General features: G+C 44.5%; 1 pseudogene; it reads left to right on the forward strand.

The window, feature by feature from the left end:
* The first annotated feature begins 233 nt into the window (after positions 1–233).
* LOC115383795 (uncharacterized) lies at positions 234–23,504 on the forward strand (annotated as a pseudogene).
* The last annotated feature ends 1,643 nt before the right edge of the window (positions 23,505–25,147 follow it).

Genomic DNA, 25,147 nt, shown 5'->3' on the forward strand with positions numbered 1-25,147 from the left:
GTGATGTTTCTACAGTCAGGAATAGTTTGAGTCACAGCGCCTGTTTGCACGTTCTCTCTCTCTCTCTCTCTTTGTCTCTCTCCCTCTCTCTCTCTCTCTCTCTCTCTCTCTCTCTCTCTCTCTCTCTGTTTCTTTGAAAAATCAAGTCTCTGTGAAATGACATGACCTCCAGGTTTGGTGGGTGTGTGGTGTGCATATAAACCATGTGAGCATCCAGACAGCAGCTCATTCTCATCACAGCAGCAGGTGAGTTTCTCTACTTTTCTCTTCTGTTCTTGAGGATTTTTTTTTCACTCAGAGACCGTGGAAACCTTCAAGTATGTGTGTGTGTGTGTGTGTGTGTGTGTGTGTGTGTGTGTGTGTGTGTGTGTGTGTGTGTGTGTGTGTGTGTGTGTGTGTGTGTGTGCATGCTCTCCCTGACAATTCATGGTTTTCTTCCCTCAGTGTCAAAAACTGATTAAGGTTAGTTATTGACTGTAAATGATGAGTTTATTTCTACCCATAAGAGTGTGTTAATGAGTTCAGGTCTGATCTTCCTGTAGTGTGCGGTGTGTTCAGAGAGATTTTTTCCAGTCGGAGCCTCTCGGGAGGCGTCGGAAGGGGAGATCGTAGATAATGAACATGTTTAATATTTCCTATGGCAAATCCTGTAGTGTGAGGTGTTCAGAGAGGCGCCGATCAGCTCGAGTAGAGCTGACCACACCCTCGGAATAAAGCTCCCTGATTGGCTGAACAGCTCCGTCTCACCAAGGTGCAGCTGATTAAAAAAATCCACTCTCAGCTGTCAGAGCTGGAGACAAGAACATATGTCTGAAATACATTCATTATATGACAGTGAAACAGAAAAGCCAGAGCTCCTGAAGCGAGTGGTTAATCCTGTCGCTCCTGGATGAACTGTATTTCCTCCATTCAGACTCAAACTCCATTTAATGTGTTCATCTGCATCTCCGCCAGTCCTGCAATAATCTCTATGTGTTAATTAATCTCCGTTATTAACCATCACTGAAGAATGGGGAAGAAAAAAATAATAAAACAAAACTTTCCACTGATGCCTTGCCTTCAGAGACAGAGCAGATGTAGAATGAGACTTACCTAATCAAAGCTCAGTGAGTTTTTATTCTGGTGTAAACTATCAAATCTGTGGACATAAAGAATGATTTAAGATATTTGGTGGTTTAAAAAAGTATCCTGTATTTGTCACGGTCTGCTAATAACTTTATTCTACTGCTCCACTCAAGAGTCAAAAGTAAAAAACACACACACACACACACACACACACACACACACAGATTAATAAGATTAATTATTAATAAATGTGGAGGGTAAATTATAAGAAAATTAACTGAAACTATGTTTCCCTCTTCTGTACTGGAACATTTACATTTTCTGACAAGGTCCCAACAGTCCGTGCTCCGTGTGCAGAGTTTTTACTGTCCTGTGGCCGCTACAGTGGTCAGATTTTTTCCTTTTTTTCCCTACACATAATGTATTGACTTCTCCCAGGGGGCGAGGAGCATTTCACTCAGTATGACTAAAAGTGCTTTTGGACAACATTGCCTACTCTATCTTTAAGTAACATTAATGATGTGAACTTAACAACTTGGCTCACAACTATAAGATATGGGTGGAAAAGTGAGGATGACCAGCAGGGACAATGTTAGCTAACCAATAAACGACTCAGTGAATTGACTAAACTTATCATTTCATAGTCTTTGCTCATATAGTGCAACTACTTAGGCAAATAGTGACAGTTATACCTTCTTTTCTCTCCCATTTGTGCTGCTGGTGCAGCGGCGCCCCCTGATGGACGCTGCTCTGAGCATTTGCCTGTACTGCCGATGCCATGGGCCGGCTCTGGTTTAATGAAATCTTGAGCTGAGGAGTGTTTTCAGGCCTCATTTAAAGAAGTGAGGGTGTCAGACTCAGCAGGAAGTGTGAGGAGTGGAGGAACTAAAGGCTGCTTCACCTTCGTTCTTCTTTCTCTTGAATAATGGAGTGATGTTCTCAGTCAAGTCATTGGTGTGACCGGCTCTTTGAAATGAATGATGAAAACCAGATCACCGGTAATGTGTCCTCGCTTCCTCCACGTGTTTCCTGTGTTCCTGTTGAGTCTGAGCTGTCAGCGCTGCCTTCATGTGAACCACTGACGACATCTCTGGTTTCAGTTTTTCACAGCACGATCCAGTCAATAGAACACCGCTAAGAGAAGGAGGAGCATCTGGAGCAGATCAGGTGTTTTTGACAAACTGATTCCCCTGTTAACTGGTAAGTGGATTTCTTTCACGTCCCTTTTTGCTGGTAGATGTTAAATCCTAACAGAACCAACCAATCAACCTCTGCTGCTTCTAGAAGCAGCTGCAGCAGCAGCAGGAAATATTTGGAGGAAGTCAGTGACCAGTTCACAAGGAAACCAGTTAGAACCAGAAAAACCACATTTATCACTTTATCAAACACACACACACAAGACATGGAATGCTCAGTCAAAGAACACATAGCAGCATTTGGATGCACTTTTCTGGGGATGAAGAACAAGATAAAGTAAAATGTAATAAGTGTCAAAGAAACATCTCTTTGTAATCTGGGACATCAAATAACCTCCACCACCGCATGAAAAACTCAGAACCGACAGTCACAGAGTCAGATGTCAGAAAATAACAGACTGACTCCTCACTAATAGAGATCACATGACATTTGTCAAGGAGTCTTTTGAATGACTCTTCCAAAGGAGCAGCTCCCCTTGAACCGGCTCCCGTCGAAGAGCCATAAATCCCAGCTCTGAGGTCTGGTCATAATAAGTGTCGTGTTCGTCCCGGACATGTCCTCCTTTTCTATCATGATACTAAGGTAACACTTTATTTGAAGCCCCCCTGTATAACACAATATAAGTACATTTATAAAGTATTATAATGCCATTATAACACGTGTAGCTATAGTTATAAACATTCATAGATGATCACAATGCCAGGATCTAACCCTAATCCTAATCCTATGCTGTATAGTGAGTTATAAAGCATTGTGATCATGTAGGAGTGTTTATAACTACTTATAATGTGTTACACCGGGTGCTTCAAGTAAAGTGTTACCGATACTAATTCCAGGAAGTTTTTACACAACTTACAGAAATGTCCAGGGTTCACTAATCCAGCTGTATAATCCAGCGTAGTGCTCATAATGTGCACAGTGTAATGATCATTCAGACTTGAGACCAACTCAGTACTCAACTATTTCAGTGTGTATTTCAGTCTCCATGACAACTGAGGGTTGTGGTTGACTGAAACATTCCTCTCTTTCATGGTGTCGTAGAGTAAAGACAAAACATGCTAGAACGAAACAATAACAACATTGCAACGATCAGGGAGAGAAACGACGTCATGATAACAGAACAGAAACACAGAGGGACCAAGTACAGCGTCACTGAATTTAGAAATAAAGTCTCAGGAAGTAATATCCCATAATCCTTGTGCGTCTGCGAAGCGTCTACAGTGTTCTGCAGCTGCTACAATATTTCTGATGAAGAGCTGCACTGGGCCAGTGACATGATTACTTTTGGAACATTACGAGGAAAACAAGGAGAACTGAAGGGAAAAACATGGAGAATGTACTGTATCTCATGTTCTTTTTCTTTGATTCTTTGTGCCTGCCCCTGGCGACGATTACTGTCCGAGCTGGGCCACGTCCAGGGATTATATTTTCATAAAAAAGAAAATTATTCTTCTGACACTGATTTTTTGGCGTAACTAAGTCCCAAACGGTTTGGAGCAGCACCACAAAAAGCACATCAGAATGTGGCTAAAGTCGGAAATATTGTGCTTCACATTGCTCGGCGTTTCGGCAAAAGAATTCCAAAAGAAACAGGAATATGTTGAGTCAGAGTGACCATTTGACCGTTGTCTGTGTGTGTGTGTGTGTGTGTGTGTGTGTGTGTGTGTGTGTGTGTGTGTGTGTGCATGCTTCCTTGAAGAGTCCAGTTTCTGTGAAATCACATGACCTCTGGTGTGTTTGTGTGGTGTGTATAAAGCTTGTGAACGTCCAGACAGCAGCTCAGTCTCATCACAGCAGCAGCAGGTGAGTCTCTCTACTTTTCTCCTTTGTTCTCCAGGATTTTTTTAACTCAGAAACTTTTAAAAAAGTAACAAATGACCCAAATGGTCAGAGACCAGGTGTCCATGGAAACCATCAAGCATTGAATCCAATAACATTTATGAAAAAAAAAATACTATAAAAGAAAGAGAAGAAGGTGCATGTTCTCCACGATAATTCATGGTTTTCCTCCCTCAGTGTCAACAGCTGATGAAGGTTAGTTATTGACTGTAAATGATGAGTTTATTTCTACCCACCAGTCAATTTATCCACTTTGTTGAGAAAAATGTAATAAAAAGTGTAGTATCTATAGTTTATTGCAGGCCTGGCCTGAACCAATCCGGTGCCCTCGGCAAGGTTTTTGGTGGCGGCCCGTTATACTCACAACAAAGCTGATAGCTTTGTCTTTGACAATTCTTTATTATTTAAAGACAGAAAATTCTCAATCAGCACAGTTAACAAGAAAAATTCTAGAGAAATGTCACCAAATAAAGGAAGAAATAAACGGATCTCTGAAACACAATATGAATACTTATAACATGAAGTGCAAATGATACAAAACCAGACATCAAGCTTCTTTCAGCAGCAGCCACTGGAACAGGAAGAGAAGAAGAGACTCTCAGAGCAGCCCACATGCTGGGGTAGAGTTCTGCTTCTAACCATGAAGCTGTAGCTGAGGTGGAGCCAGGAGGAGCGCTTGATTCTGAGGTGGAGGCAGGAGGATGAGAGCTTGATTGTGACGTGGAGGCAGGAGGAGCGCTTGATTCTGAGGTGGAGCCAGGAGGAGGAGCGCTTGATTCTGAGGTGGAGTGAGGAGGAGCCTTGATTCTGAGGTGGAGTCAGGAGGAGCGCTTGATTCTGAGGTGGAGGCAGGAGGAGGAGCGCTTGATTCTGAGGTGGAGGCAGGAGGAGGAGCGCTTGATTCTGAGGTGGAGCCAGGAGCAGCAGACGTGGTGGATGACCCAGGGGGGATTAAAAACTTCATCAGCATATCTGAAAAGAGGATGTGACTCCACTGAGTATCTAATAATAAAAACATGTGATTCCAAGAATAAAAGGAAATGATAACATAAATTAAAAAGCAACGATATACATGGAGGATGTTCACTATGGAGTGCATGTATAATATACAATGCACTTGTTTCTGATTTGCAAATTGGATGTTCAATTTATTGTCATTACAGTGGAATGCTGAACTACAATGCAATGTTATAACACATACATATTGCTGAAGCCAAGAAAGGAATCACCAGAAAATGGTGCAGAGACAATCTGCTAACCCTGAGGAACTGGACGGACACAGTAGTGGAGATCTTCAACATGGAAAGACTCACACAATCTTTGAGACTGAAACAAACTGAAAAATGGACAACATACCTATCTCATGCCAGACACGCTAACGAAGTTTCAACAAACGTACTATCACTGATTTAACTTAAGCTTTGCACCTCATTGACACTGTTGTTCTGTATTTAAAAAATCCATCTGCAACAATTCATGACACCCCCCGTCACTCGCACCTCCTGACACAAAACTCAACAGACACAAAACTCAACAGAGCGCAAGATCCGTCTGCTCCACCACAACATAATTGGTCTCATATGAAACTAGAAAATCTACCCTTTAAAGCTACACTAAGGAACTTTCAGTTTTCGTTGATTTTGGCGGCGCCAGTGGACAAAAGCGGTAGTGTTTTGCCTGACCGAATACTACAGTTCCCATGAGGACTAGCGCGTGGCGTCGTAAATTGCTGCTCCCGGTGGGCATGCTGTCGGACTGAACTCGCCTTCATTTGTTTCCAGTGGCTGTGTGAAGGACGGATAGCGACGAGGTAATGAATCTAAATGAATCTAATCGTGGCTAAACAAAGTTATATCGTGATGTGACGCATGCCGTAAAGCAGTCCGCACATTTGGAGCTTTTTAGTGTGCAGGGTTCCCACCACCCTCCTCACAGCTGCTTAGTCCAAGTGAAAGCAATACTGACGCCCTCAGCCCGTGACAGAGGGGTCATTCAACTAGTTGTAAGTCGAAGTATCATCACAAAAGATGTTAAAATGTTTTATTAAGGTTGAAAAGTTCCTTAGTGTAGGTTTAAGATGACACCAGGCAGAATATTCTCTGAGTCGACTCCCTCCCGTCAGGGGCAACAGAACCTGAAAACCCATCTTGACATGTCACAGCCAGCATCTCAGGTCGCATGTTTCTCACACACTTCTTCACCAAATCTAACAACTATTCACACCAAACACAAAATATTTTATTTCCTTACCATTTTGTGGTCATTTTCCTTCCATCCACTCTATTTTCTGTGCAAAAATCTTCTGGAATAGTGAAAGAGCGCCATGTGCCAAAATGTGATGTGTTACCTCTTGTGGCCATCTTGTGGGCTTGTTGTTAATCTTGGGAATTCATCCATCCATCCATTTTACACTGCTTATCCTGGACTGGGTCGCGGGGGCAGCAGTCTAAGCAGAGATGCTCAGACTTCCCTGTCCCCAGACACTTCCTCCAGCTCTTCTGGGAGGATCCCAAGGCGTTCCCAGGCCAGCCGAGAGACATAGTCTCTGCAGCATGTCCTGGGTCTTCCCCGGAGTCTCCTCCTGGTGTGACATGCCCAGAACACCTCCCCAGGGAGGTGTCCAGGAGGCATCCTGAATAGATGCCCGAGCCACCTCAGCTGGTCCCTCTTGATGCGGAGGAGCAGCCCTGCTGGAGTCCAACATGCACCGGGAACAGGTCCGACTTACTGCCGGCAATGCGGACGAGACTCCTACTCTGGTCATACAGAGACCGGACGGCCCTTAACAAGGGGCCCCGGACTCCGTGTTCCCAGAGCACCCCCCACAAGACACCACGAGGGATGCAGTCGAACGCCTTCTCAAAGTTCACAAAACACATGTGGACTGGTTGGGCAAACTCCCACGAGCCCTCGAGCACCGTATGGAGGGTATAGAGCTGGTTCAGTGTTCCACGACCAGGACGAAAACCGCATTGTTCTTCCTAAATCCGAGGTTCGACTATTGGTCGAATCCTCCTCTCCAGTACCCTGGAATAGACTTTCCCGGGGAGGCTGAGGAGTGTGATCCCCCAATAGTTGGAACACACCCTCCGGTCCCCCTTTTTAAACAGGGGGACCACCAATCCAGAGGCACCGTCCCCGACAGCCACGCAATGTTGCAGAGACGTGTCAACCAAGACAGTCCCTGCACATCCAGAGATTTAAGGTACTCAGGGCGAATCTCATCCACCCCCGGTGCCTTGCCACCGAGGAGCTTACCGACCACCACGGTAACTTCAGCTTGGGTGATGGACGAGTCCACCTCTGAGACCTCAGCCTCTGCTTCCTCCACGGAGGATGTGGTGACGGGGTTGAGGAGGTCCTCGAAGTATTCCTTCCACCGTCCTATGATATCCCCAATTGAGGTCAGCAGCTCCTCCTCCACTGTAAACAGTGTTAGTGGAGACCTGCTTTCCCCTCCTGAGGCGCCGGACGGTTTGCCAGAATTTCTTCGAGGCCGATCGATAGTCCTCCTCCATGGCCTCCTGAACTCCTCCCAGACCTGAGTTTTTGCCTCCACGACCATTCGGGCTGCAGTTCGCTTGGCCTGCCGGTACCCGTCAGCTGCTTCTGGAGTCCCATGAGCCAGCAAGGCTCGATAGGACTCCTTCTTCAGCTTGACAGCATCCCTTAATTCCGGTGTCCACCACCCGGTTCAGGGGTTGCCGCCGCGACAGGCACTGGAGACCTGGAGTCCACAGCTCCGGGCAGCAGCTTCGACAATGGAGGTGGAGAACATGGTCCACTCGGACTCAATGTCTCCAACCTCCCTCGGGACATGAGAGAACCTCTCCTGGAGGTGGGAGTTGAAAACCATACTGACAGAGGGTTGCACCAGATGTTCCCAGAAGACCCTCACAACACATTTGGGTCTGCCAAGTCTGTCCCGTTTCCTCCTCCGCCAGTGAATCCAACTCACCACCAGGTGGTGATCAGTCAACAGCTCTGCTCCTCTCTTCACCCGAGTGTCCAAGACATGCGGCCAGAGGTCAGATGACACGAAATCGACTTCCAACCTAGGTTGTCCTGGTGCCAAGTGCATAATCTTAGGAATTTAAATAAATTTTTTCAACATTCTACATCTCGCGAGCTTTTGAATGAAATGTTACACGTGACTGAGACATCATCCAGCTGGGAGACATCTTTGAGTGCAACCGCACGAGCGCCGCCACCATTTTTGATCAAAGAGGCACTGCAGAGTGAGATGCACACAAATGGCAATTAGTTATTGTTTCTGTGATATTTTTGACAATTTTTATCCTGATACATGCACATGTATCCTCATTGTGCTTTTTGACGGCACATTGCTTTTTTATGTGCATTTTGTATACATGTATACATTTGGGGCGACTGTGGATCAGTGGGGAGAGCAGTCGTCTGACAATTGGAAGGTTCTTCGTTTGTTTCCCGTCTCCCCCTGTCTGCATGTCGAAGTGTCCTTGGGCAAGACACTGAACCCTAAATTGTCCCCCGGTGGATGGACTGAGCGCCTTGCATGGCAGCCACCTCCAACGGTGTGTGAATGTGTGTGTGAATGGGTGAATGTGATAATGCAGTGTAAAGCACTTTGGTCTCTGCTAATGCAGATGAAAAAGTGCTATATAAGTGTAGTTCATTTACATTATTATTTACACATTGCAAAGAGGATTTTTTTTGTTTCCCCTGTGATATAACTGGCTAGTTTTGTATTGATAATAATATCATAAACATATTTCAATTGGAAACTAAATGTTGTGGCTCAATCATTTATTAAAATGTATTTTATACTGTGCGAACCTCAGAGGTTTGGATCACTAAATAAACCTCTTCCTGAGGTTTTCATTTTACAGAATTGTTGGCCCTTTAGGCCCATTACCATTGAAGCACTAAAAAGTCTAGGGGAATACCACCTCTTGATGCCGATCCCCTCAGATCTTGGCAGCTCAGCTGGGTAAGACCTCGTCAGTGCCTGGATGAGAGATCATGAGGGAACACCACATAGGTTGGGTGAATGCAGTGTGAGAGTTGGTGGTGGTCGGGGGGCTGATGGTGCAGATTGGCAGTCATGCTGTCAGTCTGTGTCTACAAATGTAGCTTACATCCATCGAGTATGGAGTGAAAGTAATATAATTGTAAGTGACTTTGAGGTCCCCTAACAAAAGCGCTATATAAAATCAATGCTTTATCATTATTAAAAGGATACAATTAAATAGCTTTGTACTTCATCCACAGCTCTGCTGTACACTGGAGCAGAGTGATCAGCCCACAGACAGAGGTGAGTCAAGCTGATTTTTGTTTGTTTGTGCTTTTCATATTCTGTTTAAGATGAATGTAAGTTAAAACATATATCAGTCCTATCTAACATCTAGCCTCCTAATGCAGTATACTCACATTTTTTTGAGTTTTATTTGGCTCCCGAAGCTGTTGATATATATATACATATATATATATATATATATATGTATATATATATACATATATATATATATATATATATATATATATATATATGTATATATATATATATATATACATATATATATTAGGGCTGTCGCGGTAAACCGGTATTGACGATAATCGTGATATTAAAAAATGAAATTTCAATATCGTGTTCAAAATGCGCACATGATAATATCGCATAGAGAATGTAGTGCCACTTGAAACGTGTTGAAGTGTATTTTCAAAATCCGCTCCTGTTCTTCCGCCCTGCTTCTCTCCCTCCTGCAGCCCCCCAGCCTCTCCCCCTCCCCTCTCATATAAACACAGCAGAGCAGCGGTAGCCACGGCTGCTAGCTAGCGCGGCTCCCAGTTAGCGAGCGTCACGAGTGAACTAAACACGTCGGCGGTGGCCGACAACGACAGCGAGACGTTCGATCCTCACCCGAAAAAAGTGAAGTCGGTGGTGTGGGAGTTTTTTGGGTTCCTAAAAGTGGAAGCAGACAAGTTTGACGACACGCCAATTTGCAAGAAATGCTGAGCTTCATAAAAATCTGCCATAAGCAGAGAATGGAAACAGAAAAAGAAAAATATCCCCGTGATTGTTCAGTAGACATATGACTTGTCATTCTTCAGTTACATACAAATGCTTTGTCTCTGCTATCCACAAATGATTTTGTTAATCTTGTAATTATAAGCAGATTTTGCACCCATCCGGGTAGTAGTGGGGCCCCATTAGGTAGGTTCCAGACGTGTCATTGTAATGTATGCGGTGGGTTTCAAGTTGTGTCGCTGATATCCGCCGTCTGTCGGGGCCCCCTTCAGCTCGGGGCCCTAGCCAGTAGCGGCGCCTCTGACTGGAGAGAAGCAGCTGCTGCTCATTCCGCCTCGGATTTAAACAAACAAACAAACAAACAAAAATTCTCGGCAGTGTGGTGGTGGGACAGGATTTCAACCCAAGAGGGTCCGCGTGGGTTTTCATAACCCACCAGCCCTACGTAAATTAAGCCTCTGCGTGTGGATCCTCTGTTAATCAGTTTATCAGATTTTAATTAGTTAAGTGTAACTACACTTTTGTATGCAGTTGTACAGTTACTGTTCTCATATTGTTTCAACACCTCATTTGACAGGTATTCTGAATGTAATTCATCTGGGAAAACAGAGAAAACAAACAAAAATAAAATTAAAGATGAATCTGAATGCACCATTATTAGTTAATTTTTTGCTGATATCGTGATAATATCGTTATTGTGATATTTTTGGTCATGATTATCGTGAGAGAAAATTTGATATCGTGACAGCCCTAAATATATATATATATATATATATATATATATATATATATATATATATATATATATATATATATATATATATATACAGATATGTATATATATATATATTAGGGCTGTCAAATGATAAAATTTTTTAATCAGATTAATCACAGCTTACAAATTAATTAATCATGATTGATCACAAATAATCGCAATTTCCAACTATGTCTGAAATATACCCTTTTCTCCTGTATTGCATTCACAAAAAAATGACAGGACATGATTATATATATTTAACACGTGATGTGTTTTATATTTAAGGCTCCAAATAAAATACAAGGGGTACCCAAAAGAAACCGGAATTTGGTCAGAAAACAATAATAATAATGAGTTCCGACTTCTGGCCGTCAGATGTGCTGCAGGTAAGCCTCATGCACATCTGTGAGAAATCTGAGCTCCGAGAGTTACACTGACGCCTGTCAGGAGCTATTTACAGTAACAGAGTGCAGCAGCAGCGGTCTGCGATTTTTTCCAAAATGGCGACATTGACTGGGAAGCCAGAGCAGCGCGCAAACATTAAATTCTGCTTTTTGCTGGGAAAAACAGCAGCAGAAACACTCAGCCTGTTGCAGGAAGCCTACAAGGATGATGCTCTGGGGAAGACTCAGGTCCATGAGTGGTTCGGGTGGTTTAAGAAGAGCCAGATGTCGGCGCGTCAGGTCCGCTCAGCCGTGAAAACAATGCTGAGCTGCTTCTTCGCTGTCCAGGGTCTCGTCCACAGCAAGTTTGTCCCTCCAGGTCAGACTGTAAACCAGGACTACTACAGGAAGTCCTCAGACGCTCCGTGAGGATGTGAGGAGGAAGCAGAGCGTAGTGGCGGAGTGGAGCCGGTTGATCCACCACCACAGAGCGCCAGCGGACACGGCGCTGCGCCTCACGCAGTTTCTGGTGAAGAATGAGACGAATCTCCTCTCCCATCCACCTTATTCGCCAGATGTAGCCTCGAGTGACTTTTTCTTGTTCCCCAAGTTGAAGAAGGAGCTGAAGGGACAGCGGTTTGCAGATGTGGAGGAGGTGACAGAAAAAACGCAAAAAATGGCACAATTACGCACGGGTCTGACAACGCATTCGTGAAGTGGGAGACATGGCTGGAGCGCTGCATTAATGCGGATGGAGATTATTTTGAAGGCGACAGTGATGTTTTATTTTGAAATGTCAGAAATAAAAAGTTACAGTCAAATTCCGGATTCTTTTGGGTCCACCCTCGTAAATATTCAAAAAACTAAAACATGCACACCATAACATTAGGGTGACCACCTGTCCCGTTTAAGGCTATTTTGTCCCGCTACTTCAGTGTTTGTCCCGCGTCACGCATATCAGGACAATGTCCCGCTTTTCCATTCATTGGCAAGAAAAAAAAGAAAAAAAAAAAAAGAATACAAACAAAATGAACCAGCCCAGAGCGGGTCTATTCCTCTACTTCTATGCTCTGATCTGCGCGAGCGGAGAGCATTTAATTTCGACCAATGGTTGCAGGAGACAACGATGACGTCTGTCCAATAGGCTGCGTTTTAAGGTACTACGTCAAATGTCTCCGCCCCAAACAAACACAAGGGAGTGAGGGAAGTGGAACGGCAGGAGTCCGACTAATGAAAGTAGAGCGGCTGAAGAAGATGTAAATGAAATGATGAGTGGACCACAGTCAAAAAAGAGAAAGTGTTCTTTCAAAAAGGAATGGACGTCTTCACACAGCTGGGTAAGGCCAACTGACGAGCCCGACAAAGCCTTCAGCTACCTGTTCAGCAGCAGCTTCTCCTGGTGGAGAAAATAATGTTAAACGACATGCTGGATGTGATTCTCATCAAAAAAGGTCCGACAACAAGAGACTTCTAAATCAATGCAGTCGTTTTTATTGAGCCTCTGCAGTGAAAGAGAGGAACTACTGGAGGCTGTAAGGGCAAGCAAAAAGTATAAATTCAAGAACTAAGGTGAGAGTCATATATTTATGTATTTAAATGGTCAAATAATCATGTTTTATTGTGTATGTATCTAATGATACTAATATTTGTTGGCTGTTTTTCCTTCTGTGTTTCAGAAATGTGCCCTGAGCCTCTACACAGCGCTGCAAGAAGCTGACCTGCTGAGAGAAAAGACAGACTTTTTCTTCTACCTTGTACACTACAGTTAAACATGGCTTTGCAAAAGCATGAGATTTTATGTTGATATATATATTTTTTTCACTGGTATTTTATTTAAGCCAAGATTTTCATACAGTGCGCCAGTTGAATTCTGTCAGTATGCGGTATGTTGGAAGCGCATGTAGGCCTGTTGGTTATTGTCCTGTATACTTGAAAGGCTTTATGTTCGGCCTTTTCAGTGCTTTTAGAAGGATTATTAATGTTAATGTGTCAATATATGTTTTACTTAAGTAAGTAAAACACATTTGTTACTTAATTCTGTGTGATGTTTCCTGAAAATAAAGAGGCTACATATTAAATATTTTGTTTTACTGGTCTTGTGGTCTAAACTGTGAAGTGTATGGTCAGGGTTTACAGATGGTTGTGTCCATCCCACCTTGTCCCTCCAAAACATACCAGGTGTCCCACTTTTTTTCAATGAATGAAAGTCAGCTTCCACTGCGAGGAAGCTGACTTCTCTCCGTGTTGCCATGTTTTTTGCATCTAGCCTTCTTTTCCAAGGAGGTTCTTGGTCACTCCGGCTACTCATGCTGTTCATCTTGTAGCCAAGCATCTTTAGGATGACGGTTGCTGTTGCATATATCAGGTGACTGGTTTCAGTGATGGTGCTGGTAGGGATTGTTTCTCATCAGTATGCACATCCACAACAACTGATGCGGACCTTGTTGACCCGGGCGACGTACGAGCCAGTATGACTCTTTCATTTCAGGTTTCACTCATAGTGAGGTGTGGACATGTGTAAGGTATATAAATATATATATATATATATATGTTAGGGCTGTCACGATATCAGATTTTCTCTTCACGATTATCATGGGCAAAAAATATCACGATAACGATATTATCACGATATCAGCAAAAATTTAACTAATAATGGTACAAACATTCAGACTCATCTTAATTTTATTTTGTTTGTTTTCTCTCTTTTCCCAGATGAATTACATTCAGAATACCTGTTAAATGAGGTGTTGAAACAATATGAGAACAGTAACTGTACAACTGCATAAAAAAGTGTAGTTTCACTCAACTAATTAAAATCTGATGAACTGATTAACAGAGGATCCACAGCAGAGGCGTAATTCACGTAGGGTTGGTGGGTTATGAAAACCCTCGGGCCCTGTTGGGGTGAAATCCTGTACCACCACCACACTGCCGAGGATTTTTGTTTGTTTGTTTGTTTGTTTAAATCCGAGGCGGAATGAGCAGCAGCTGCTTCTCTCCAGCCAGAGGCGCCGCTACTGGCTAGGGCCCCGAGCTGAAGGGGGCCCCGAGCAACGACTGACATCAGTCAATTTCAATGACAAATTTAAGGCGCTACGCTAGACGCTGCAACGACAACGTGTCAACGTGTCTTTTCCGAGTACTCACCGGTTAGTTGCTAGAAGGGGGCCGGCGGAGAAGACGGCGGATATCAGCGACACAACTTGAAACCGCCCGGACACATTACAATGACACGTCTGGAACCTACCTAATGGGGCCCCACTACTACCCGGCTGGCTTCCACGTGCAGTCAGTGTTGCTAAACACACTTTTTTCGGGTTAGGATAGAGCGTCTCGCTGTCGTTGTCGGCTGTTTAGTTCACTCCTGACGCTCGTTAAGTGGGAGCCACGCTAGCTAGGAGCCGTGCGGCTACCGCTGCTCTGCTGTGTTTACATTTGAGGAGAGGGGGGAAAGGTGGGGGTGCTGCAGGAGGGAGACGAAGCAGGGCGGAAGAACAGGAGCGGATTTTGAAAATAAACTTCAACACGTTTCAAGCAGGACGAGATCCTCTTTACGATATTATCATGTGCGCATTTTTAACACGATATTGAAATTTCATTTTTTAATACCACGATTACCGTCAATACCGGTTTACCGCTACAGCCCTAATATATATATATATATATATATATATATATATATATATATATATATATATATATATATATATATATACATATATACACACACACACACACACAAACGGTCAAAAGCTTTAGAACAACCCAATTTTTCCAGTGTTTTTACTGAAAATGATGCCGATTAATGTCTCATTACACTCAGATGTCAACGCATAGTACATATAAGCAATTGGAGTCAAAAAAGAAATTATGGAATTAATTTATAGACCTTCCCGTGTCTGTTGCAGAAGTCCCCATAAATGTGTGGCACTTGTGGGTTGCTTTGCTTTGACTCTTCTGTCCATTTCATCCCAAACCAGCTCAATGGGGTTTAAGTCTGGAGACTGTGCTGGCCACTCCATGTTTTCAAGTTTACCAGCTTGTTCTTTTTTCACAAGATAGTTCTGGCATAGCTTGGACTTATGTTTTGGGTCATTATCTTGCTGTAAGATGAACCCCTGACCAACTAGACGCATACCAGAGGGTATTGCATGGTGCTGCAGGATGCTGTGGTAGCCGTTTTGGTTCAGGGTGCCTCTCACTCTGAACAAGTCACCAACCCTGGATCCAGCAAAAAAAAAAACCCAAACCATCACACTTCCTCCTCCATGTTTGAACAGTTGAAGCCACACACTGTGGAAGCATCCTTTCACCTACTCTACGCCGTACAAACATCCTGCGTGATGAACCGAAGATTTCAAATTTTGATTCATCAGTCCATAATACCTTTTTCCAGTCTTCAGTAGTCCAATGGCAGTGTTTCTTGGCCCAGGCAAGCCTCTTTGTCTTATTCTGACATCTTAGCAATGGTTTTCTTGCTGCAACTCGTCCAGTCAAACCCACAGCTTGAAGTCTTCTCTCACAGTTGAAACATAGATTTGCTTACTATGACCACTATTAAGATGTGCTTGAAGCTGTTGTCCTGTGAGCCGCCTGTCATGCAAACTGTTGACTCAGAAACTTGTCCTTTGATTCAATTGTGGCTTAGGGTCTGCCAGACCTCTTTCTGTCAAAGTTTGCCCCATTGTCTGACTTACTTTTGATGGTGAAGGAAACTGTACTCACTGACACCTTGACTTTCTTTGCAGTTTCTCTGTATGAAAGACCTAAATTTTCAGTGTTGTGATGGTCTGTCTCTTTTCCACTGTTAATTGCCTTTTTCTTGCCATTTCTGTAGCAACACACTACTTTCTGCAGTACAACACTGTTCAACTGATCTTCACAAGGGTCTGGCACATTGTGTTTAAACCCTGCTTTTATGCTGACAGAAGGGCTTGTTAGTAATCAAGCAATCTTGGAACACCTGTTGGAATTAGTAGCACCAGCTTGGTCAGAGGCTTGGTCACCCTCGGTTGCTGCAGGACAGCTATCAATTGTTAACCCATTTTGTGTTATTGTTCTGAAATGTATTCTGTTTTTAAGTTTTGGGTAAGCTTACTTTTTATTTTACCCTCTGGTAGTTCACCATTTACCGTTGTATCATTTCAAGCTACTGATTGGACTTGAGTGACTTGAATTGCAATAAATAACTGGAAAAATTGGGGTGTTCAAAGGCCCAATCCCATTTCTCTTTCGAGCCCTCCCCCTTGGCCCTACCCCTTGCCCTTACCCCTTTGAAACGGAGTGCTAAGGGGTAGGGGCCGAAAATAAACCCCTACAAATTGGAACATCTCTTCGACAATCACGTATGTCATCAGTAGTCGCTGCAGCCGATGACGTAGGCAGATGCGAAAATTGTTTGCCGAAAAAGAATGTTTTTCTTACATTTTAAAACTTTATTAATTGAGAAAATAGTTACATTTATGAACTTATTTCATTGTGGACGCCACCATCTTGCCGATCTTGGAAGGCTTTCTGGGAAATCTGTCATCCAGTGGCGGCTGGTGGTGAGGGGCACTTGTTTTAGCCACCTACATCGTGACTGGCGGGTGGGGTTAGTTCAATTCCGCATTGGCGTGGCCGCTCATTTCCCACCCGCGCATTCCAGGCGGGCAGTGTTGAAGAAACCAGTGTATTGAAAATAATCGTCTATCTGTTGTGTTTGGAATGCTCCTGGGATGCGTGGGTGTGGAAACGATCGCTCCCGCCAGTGCGGAAGTGAATTAACCCCGCCCGCCAGTCACGGTGTAGGCGGACAAAACAAGCACCCCTCACCATCGGCCACCACTGGATCATACCCCTCTGTTTGAGTGTGCCTCAGGAGAATATCCTTTTGGAGGGGGGAATAGCCCTCCCCTTTGGCCCTACCCCTACATCATAATGACAATTCGGACACTCCTACCCCTCCACGTAAATGCACAAAATGACGAGGGGCGGGGCCAAGGGGGAGGGCTAAGGGCTAATGAAGATTGTAGTACAGACCTCTGAACAGGTGTGCAGCTGTGATTGGTGGAGTCTGACGGTGTGTTTGCACCGGATGCGACGTGAATTTTTCGCGCGATGAGATTACATACAAAGTCAATGTAATGACGCGATTGTCGCTCAATCTCGTGCTGCGGGCAACGGACGGCGAGCGATGATGCAGCGGGCGGCCAGCGGCGAGCGTTTCCAGCAAAAAATCCGCGCACCCGTCGACTTGCACAGCCACTCGCTGCCGCTCGAAGCCCGCCTCTTCATCATTCCACGCTTGTCGCCCGATTTGAAATAATTGAACTTTTCTAGCGAATTCGCGCCAGGACAGCCTATCAGCTTTGAGATCCTCACAGACATGCTGACATATGGCATGCAGGGCTCCAACCACGAAAAACAGTTGGCGTGATGCCAAGGCGAGCAGTGATTGGTGTGCGGCGTGCAGCGAGCGGCTTGTGGGGAGCGGCGTGCGTGATCTCATTTGTTCACCTCTTCTGGTGGAAACCAGACGTCAGCCCGAAGTAGTGCTGGAACCGGCCGTCCAGGCACAGCTCTTGCAGAAGACGGTGGAACTCACCGAGCTCAGACAGCCTCCGTAGGGCAGCATTCATCCGGAAGAGATGCCGGCGCCTCACCTGCAGCCGGAGCTGACTTCCCCATGCCAAATACAGAGCAGTGATGGTGGGGGTCGGAGCATCTCAATCTCAATATTTATTTGTAAAAACACTTCTCATATTCATAAAAATAACGCAAAGTGCTGAACAGTAAAAACAGTCATTATAAAAAGAACAAAAATCTCACCATCGATCAGTATGCGCACGCGCGCGCGCACACACACAAACACACACACACACACACACACACACACACACACACACACACACACACACAGACAGACAGACAGACAGCCGGGTGCACACAGGACTGTGGGACAAACAGAAGGAATCGTATCCACTGGAGATGGTGATGAGGAGGCTGTGATGTTTCTGCAGGATGTTTTGTGTTGCATATTTGTATCAGCGTGATGCGTCGTGTGAATGAATTCACACACCAGCGATAAAACTTGTGCGTCTAGCGCGGCGCCGTGTCATTTGTCGCGCGAATGCAGTCGGGTTAAACGCGTCCAGTGGAAACACATCGTTATGCATCTGATCCCATCTTTCATGTTCTTCTTCCTGTAGTTTGCAGCAATCTGACCGAACTGCTGCATCAGTACATCACCTCAACACCATGACATCGTGAGTATCCTGACCAGCACCAAAACAAAGATGAATACAACAAACATGATGTCCAAACTTTAAAGGGGATTAATTTCCTCTGGATATCTTTGTTCTCTGGGTTGACTTCCCCTGAAATTCTCAATCATTGATGAGCATGACGACAAAGCAGATTATCAACTCGGTAGTTCAACTCAGGGTTTTCCAGTGGAAATCAGTGTGCATTCACAGAAAGGGGGAGGAGTCTGCAGCTTCTGACCAATTGCAAACCCTACAGATCAGATTACTTCACCATTGAGGACAAGAAAATCATTTGAGGATTCGAACATTATGCAGGGCAAAAGCAACACTGTTGCTGCAGCAAAAGCCCAGAATGAGAGCTGGCTGGAAATTGCCAACTCTGTTAAAGGGGAACCGTCGTTTTTACAATCTGGACCTTATTTCACATTCGTCACAACAACATTTACTCACCCGTTTGACTTTCGTGTGATTTGCAGTTGGTTCGGAGATAATTAGATGCTCCCATATCCATATAACGACAGCGGGCGGGGCACCGACATGCAGCCGTTACAGATGCTCTTTTCTCTTATGTTTGTTGTGGTGTGGTAGATACATGTAAATTCATTAAGTCAGCATCACTTAGCGCTATTGGGTAAAGAAAAAAAATGAATATCATTTGCATCACCTTACCTCGACCTGTCCTCCTCCTGCAGCCGCTGGAATGGCATTCTTTTTGAGGTTCATTCTCTGGATCTTCTGGTCTTCATTTCATTCCTGAACTGGGAAGAAGTCCTCAGATGTGAAGTGGGCATTACAAACCCGATAATCCAAATGTGGTAAAGTTTGAACTTTGATGCTGGGATTCCATGTTGAGCGCTATTAGCCATGGACTATATGCACAACTCAACCACTTCCTGAACTTCAGGAGGCTCCTTGTTTCCTGTCTTTCATGATAGGATGAGCTGATTAATGCAGGTGTGTCTGAAGTTGTTACAGAGGTCAAACACACCTGCATTAATCAGCTCATCCTATCATGAAAGACAGGAAACAAGGAGCCTCCTGAAGTTCAGGAAGTGGTTGAGTTGTGCATAGAGCCTATAGCTTCAATAAATCCCGTCACGAAGTGGGAGCCTGTGAGCTCAGTGACGTACAGCTGGTCATTTCACTTTCACAGCCAGGATATATGCACACTGGAACCATTGTACCAAAGTTACAACCAGCTGAAAATAAACTCTGACTGCCTAAAAAAGCCGATCGAGATGCCGTGGTCTGACTGCAGAGCAGAGACGCTACTTCCATGTAAACAAACAGAATGAATGTGCGCCACGGCGCAGTGTGATGACATCATCACTTCAGCGCTCCCAGAGAGTTGCTCAATCTAGCCAGTTTACAGACTTCCCAATAGCGCTAAGTGATGCTGACTTAATAAATTTACATGTATCTACCACCCCACAACAAACATAAGAGAAAAGAGCGTCTGTAACGGCTGCATGTCGGTGCCCCGCCCGCTGCCGTTATATGGATATGGAAGCATCTAATTATCTCCGAACCAACTGCAAATCACACGAAAGTCAAACGGGTGAGTAAATGTTGTTGTGACGAATGTGAAATAAGGTCCAGATTGTAAAAACAACCGTTCCCCTTTAATGCAGAAGGTGAAATCAATGTTATTAATAGCGATATTAATTGATGGGACATTATGAACAGACAGCCCTCTGATCACTCAGTTTATCTGTGTTATGGCACAGACATTTTGGGCAGAGCTTGCTCGGTGTTCTTCCTTTAGTTTAGAGTGATTAAAACTAGTGGTTAATAGTTTGTTTCGGACCCCTGGAGAGCACAGTTGCTCATTCAATTCATTTCCACGTATTTTCTGTGTCCAGGACCGTCAATGTGTGGTCATTTGCTCCGCCATGGCACACACCTGCCCTCAGACCAGTAGAACAGAAGAGTAGTAGAGCAGTAGGCATGCACCTCCTGTTGTCCTTCACGTGGAGGAGCCACCCATAGCAGGATGTGTGGGTCTTGTTGACCTTGTAGGTGTTTTGGGTCTTGAAGATCTTGTGGATCTTGTAGAACTTGTAGGTCTTCTGGGTCATGTAGGTTGGGTGTCTTTGGGGTCTTGTAGATCTGGTGAGCCTTGTGGTTCTTGCAGCACTTGTGGGTCTTGCACATGTTGCAGGTTTTGTAGATAATGTTGGACAACTGGGTGTTTTAGGTGCTGTGGAACTTGAAGGTCTTGTTGGTCTTGTGGGTCACTTCATGTGCAGATTTGGTAAATGAAGTCTAAATGACAGGAACGGTTTTCCTTGTTTTGTTTTTTTTTCCAACAGCATCAGTAACGTCTCATCCACATATAAAGACCTGGTCTCCAAAAGCACCCTGATCTCAGGAGGACGTCCCAAAACCTACCAGTTAAAACCCAAGAAGGACAATATTGGCACTGTGACCAGAACGACTGTTGGAGAGAGAAGCCTGAACAGGCCCAATAAAACCATCCTGCTGATTGGAGAAACAGGAACTGGAAAAGTCTGCACTGATCAATGCTTTGTTCAACCACATGATGGGAGTGACCTGGGAGGATGAAGTCTGGTTTGAGATAGTGAAAGAGGAGAAGACCTCTGATCAGAAAGTGAGTCAGACTCCAGATGTTATCGTGTACCAGATCTTTGGTTATGAAGGTAACGCTCCACTCTACTCTCTGACCATCATTGATACTCCTGGATTTGGAGACACCAGAGGGATTGAACGTGACGCCTTGATCAGTGAAAGACTGCTGGACCTGTTTCGAGCAGAGGACGGCGTGCGCAGCGTTGATGCTGTGGGTCTGGTGATGAAGTCAAGTGTGAATCGTCTGAAAGACGAGTTGTTGTACGCCTTCAACTCAGTGATGTCTCTGTTTGGAAAAGACATGGAGAGAAACATTGTGGCTCTGATGACTCACTCAAATGGACTCACACCTCAAAACGCTCTTGATGCTCTTGAAGGAGCCAAAATCAAATGTGCAGTTAACAAGAAGAACCAGCCGACTCACTTCCTGTTTGACAACCTGCAGAAAAAGGAGAGAACAGATGAAGATGAACGCAGTTTGAAGTATGCATGGGAAACCTCTGAGAGAGGGATGGACCAGTTCACTGCCTTCTTAGCTGAAGTAACTCGTCAGACACTGGATCAAACTGTCAGAGTCCTGAATGAACGTGTTCGTCTGGCAGCCTGCATCCAAAACCTGCAGGAGAGAATCCATGTGATAGAGCTGAAGAGAAGAGAGATCCAGCAGAAAGAGGAAGCTGTGAAAGAATGTAAAGGAATGACGAGAGAGAATAAGAAATACAGCGGTACGGTAGAGGTGTCATACAAAAAAAGAAAAGACTTACCTGATGGAGGCTGGGGCTTCTTCACATATTCAGGAACTGTCTGCTGCACTTCCTGTGAGGAGAACTGTCACTATCCATGCTCTGTGTCCTGGACTGCAGGATTGTGTGAGGTGATGAAAAAAGGCTGCTGTACTGTTTGCAGTGGGAAGTGTCCTGTATCGTCTCATGTCAAAGACAAATGGAGATATGTCACTGAGTCAAAGACAGTTCCATATACTAATGAAGAGATGAAAGAGGAGTTTGAGAAGAACAAGTTGGCCGGAGATGTAGAAGAAGCCCTACTGGAGAAACTGAGAGAGGAGGAGAAGAAGATGATGGAGGAGGAGAGGCCACTGCTGGATGAAGCCTACCAACATGTGATCAGTCTGCAGAAGATCGCCCTCAACGTCAGCTCAGTGTCCACCTACGTCCACTATGACTTCCTGATCAAGAAAATGTCAGAGAGAGAAGACCAGGAGAAGGTCGACAAACTGAATGAGATGAAATATAAAGCTGACGAACAAACCAAGTCAGCAGCATCATATTTTTCTGATAAATTCAAGGAATGCTGTAATAAAATAATAACAAGATGTAAGAGTCCTGACCTAGGGAAGCTGTTGGGTTAAGGTGTCCATTGATGTTCTGTAGATAAGAAGAGGGGAAAGAATCAGGGGTCAGTCCATGCGAAAGCTAAAGGAGAACGCTCTGAAGCTACCAAATGTGGTGAGGACTGGATGAATTATTGTTTAGGTTATATTGTCAATAGTGTTTGAAAAAAAAGTGAGCGTTATTTTTCAGTAACACGAGTTCACAGTGGAAAGTTCGATTTATTCGAATTTTTACTTTTATTTTTATCCTTTACTCGTTTATTTTTAAAAGTATCATGTAAACTCATTTGATCATATATTATTTAAGAATTACGCTCATATATAATCCCATGCATGCTGGCTGTTGTTTAACCAGTAAAATATTGTTGTGTTTGTAATCCGACATTATCAGCTTTTGCAATAAGATTGCTTCTCTGCTCATAAAGTAGAACACAATGCAGCTGTTGAACTGAATAGAACCTCACGAGTCAACATCTTGTCCTGATTGGTTGGTGTGAAGAACTCACCTGCTGATCCCACGTGGGTTGAGTGCATGAGTTATTTTGTTTTTTTTTCCCATGTGTGCTTTTGTTTTTTTTGTGGAGAACTGAAAACTGAAAACTGGAAAACTGTGGTTCCCTTGGTAACGAGACAGGAACACATGCATCAGATCAGATAATGGATGGGAGAATATTAAAGCCCTGTTTTCCAGTGGCTCGCTCTCGTCCAGAGGCGGCCGCCTGCTGGAGCTCTCTGAACTTCCAATCTGACAAAGAAAAAGATCTTTGAAGATTTCTGAAGCTGGGAAGAGTCAGCCTTTGAGGCTGATGAGAATCAGACACCCGAATTTAGATTAAAATCAGATTATCTGGAGCGGCAAAATCTGAACACTGCTCACCTGAATTATCCAAATCCAAATTAATACAAGTCTGAAATTACGGTACATGTCTGAAATTATTGGTGTAAGAACCACACAAAATCAGTTCTCTTGATTTTTATTCATTTCTTCTGGTGTTTTACCTTTTTACCATGTTTTTTCTTGAATTATAACTTGTAATCCTTTCAGTGAATAAAACCCATAAAAAGTTAATAGTTCTCCGGTGGAGTGGTGTTATTTCCTTGAGTGAGACTAAAAAAGGTCTTTGGATTAAAGTTTCCTCAGAAGCGAGAGACGTTTCTTCGGCCCTGAGAAGTGAGACTTCAACAGAACCCACATTACAGCACACAACTGATCCCACACACACACCACATGGACAGGGTAGGGAACCTGGAGTAGAACCCCTCACCAGGACCACCAAGGGGATCCAGAGTTCTGGGAGAAGCTTTATGTCCAACTGGATGAATCAGAGGGGAGGAAATTCTTTAGTGGGACAGGCGCTCATGCAATCCCCGGACTCTTCACAATTATACCACAATAAGAAACCTTTGTTGTCTGACAGTTTTTCTCCATTGGTTTGACTCATTACTTGAAACCAAAATTACATTTTCAAAACTCCAGGATCATTTGGCAAAACAGTCTTACGCCGGGAACGCACTGGACGCGGACGCAGAAGCATAGCGGAAGCGCGAACGTCTCGGTGTCGCCGCTTGGCTGTTCACACTGGAGGTGTATCTGCTGCCTGCGCTCTCCGCCTGGTCACACATCGACTGCACTCAGCTGGATCCGTCTGCTCTCGGTTTTCACATTTGTTCCCTCTGTCTCGCTCTGCCAGGATGGATGTGTGTGTTTTGGTGACCTGTGGAGAGACTTTCTCCTCCTGTCCTCTTTTTTTCTGCATCACATGAATCTCTGTCGCTGTGTGTGTGTGTGTGTGTGTGTTTGTGTGTGTGTGTTTGATTGGGTGCGTACGTGCTTATGTCTGTTTGTGTGTGTGTCCATCTCTCTTGTGATTAGACCCAAGTGACAGACGGACGTGCAACACCGTAACTAATTGTCATTTAATTTATTTTATTTTGAAAATTGACCGGATTCTCTTGCCTTTTCTGTTTCTGACTTCCTGTCTGGTCTGATCTGTTTGATCCAGCTTGACAATTGCTGCTCTCGGCGCTCACGGCTTGCGTGAAAAATACAACGAAGCGGAGCGGGCGCTGCAGAGGGCGCTGCAGAGGGCGAGCCGCGGAGCTCCCCTGATAGGTTAGCATGGGAGGCAATCAGAAGCGCCGTGCGCGGCGCTACCGCGTGGTACTTCCGTATCCAGTGCGTTCGGGCCGGTATAGTTCAGCACAAGACCAAAGACCATAGTTCAATTGCAAAAACTCAAATCGTTCTCAAAACTGTTCAGGAACAATGAGGGAACGTTCTAAAGATATTTGGGTTCTGTCACCTGTGATCCTCCTGAGTTCTGCTCAGCTGGAGGTGAAGCGGCTTCACCACAGCCTGGAACCGCCGGTTCTGGATCTGGAACCACAGGGGAGGAGGTTAATGGAGGTCCTGAGAACCATCTGTATGTCTTTTGAAATATCTCTACATCTTTAAATCTTTAGAAAAATCTCCACAGTTTTAGAATCCTCTTTAGTATCCCTATGACTTCAGAACAGTGTCTATGGCTTTAGAACTGGTTTTAGAACCGTCTCTATGTCTTCAGAACCCTCTGGTTGGATGTCCCTCCTGATGTGACGCTGGACCCCCAGGGCCTCCCAGAGCAGCCGTTTTTTCTTGGCGACATTACCCCCCCTCTGTTCCACCTCCTCTCTCAGAACCCGGACCTCCCAGTGGGTGATCTGAACCCTGTG

This window comes from Salarias fasciatus, assembly GCF_902148845.1.
Source record: "Salarias fasciatus chromosome 23 unlocalized genomic scaffold, fSalaFa1.1 super_scaffold_20, whole genome shotgun sequence".
In the NCBI taxonomy this organism is placed as follows: Eukaryota; Metazoa; Chordata; class Actinopteri; order Blenniiformes; family Blenniidae; genus Salarias; species Salarias fasciatus.